Source organism: Coenobita brevimanus, chromosome 56 (assembly GCF_032717465.1).
Source record: "Coenobita brevimanus isolate Jiangsu-jjx chromosome 56, ASM3271746v2, whole genome shotgun sequence".
NCBI lineage: Eukaryota > Metazoa > Arthropoda > Malacostraca > Decapoda > Coenobitidae > Coenobita > Coenobita brevimanus.
In genome coordinates this window covers 21,591,684-21,592,877 of record NC_137009.1, presented here as the reverse complement: position 1 = coordinate 21,592,877, position 1,194 = coordinate 21,591,684, and the positions used below count along the sequence as shown (strand labels likewise).

Sequence of the window (1,194 nt, the reverse complement as noted above, 5' to 3'; positions counted from 1 at the left end):
ATACCTGCAAGTGTTCCATGCCACTCCAGGAAGAACCACTGTGTTGATGCATGATGTCGATATTGGAGACGCAAAGCCAATTAAACTGCCTCCTTACCGTGTGAACCCAGTGAAAGTTCCTCTCATCCAGAAGGAGCTTGGCTACCTGTTGGACCACAAGATGATTGAGCCCTGTCAGAGCGAGTGGAGTTCTCCTGTCACTCTAGTCCCTAAGCCAGGTGGGTCACAGCGGCTTTGCATCGACTACAGACGTGTTAATCAGATAACCAAAACAGACACTTACCCTCTCCCTCGCGTGGAAGATTGCATAGAAAAGATCGGAAAGGCTAGGTACATAAGTAAGTTTGATTTGTTAAAGGGATACTGGCAAGTACCTATGACTGAACGTGCTAGGGAGATCTCATGTTTTGTAACACTAGGAAAGACTTTTGCATGTTCTGTAATGCCATATGGTATGAAGAATGCACCAGCCACATTTCAGAAGCTCATGAATGTTGTAACAGAGGGTTTGGCAGGGTGTGTTGTTTATACTGATGATGTATTAATCCTCAGTGACCACTGGAAAGATCACCTATGCCATGTCAGTAAATTTCTTGAGCGTTTGGTTCAGGCTAATCTTGTAGCTAATTTATCAAAGTGTGAGTTTGGTCAAGCTAAAGTTCAGTACCTTGGGTACGTAATTGGTGATGGACATGTTGCACCAGCAGCAGCTAAGGTTCAGGTTATAAGTGATCTTCCCAGACCTAAAAGTAGGAAAGAGCTACAAAGATTTTTGGGAATGGTAGGTTTTTACAGGAGATTTGTTCTTAACTGCCAACGGCCATACCACGTTGAGTACACCGCTTCCCGTCCGATCAGCGAAGTTAAGCAACGTTGGGTCTGGTTAGTACTTGGATGGGTGACCGCCTGGGAACACCAGATGCTGTTGGCATCCCTACGTGTCAAGTGGGGTTGGTGGAGGATTAGTCCCCCTCCCTGTAAAAATAATTAACTCTAAGCCGTTGGCCACCCCGTTTGGGATACATGGCGTCTGGCAATGATGTTCTTAACTTTTCAATTCTTGTATCACCACTTACAGACCTACTGAAAAAGGGAGTTAAATTTGTCTGGACCGATAACTGTGAATCCTCTTTCAGCAAACTTAAAGCTATCCTATTAAGTCAGCCAGTGCTCGCTACTCCAAATTTTGCTAAG

The 1,194-nt window shown here is 44.8% G+C and overlaps 1 non-coding gene across 1 annotated transcript; it reads left to right on the top strand.

Annotated features, from left to right (window-relative positions):
- The first annotated feature begins 812 nt into the window (after positions 1-812).
- LOC145401861 (5S ribosomal RNA) lies at positions 813-931 on the top strand. The gene has a single exon (XR_013897700.1). It is a non-coding gene; the product is annotated as a 5S ribosomal RNA (ribosomal RNA).
- Positions 932-1,194: the final 263 nt, after the last annotated feature.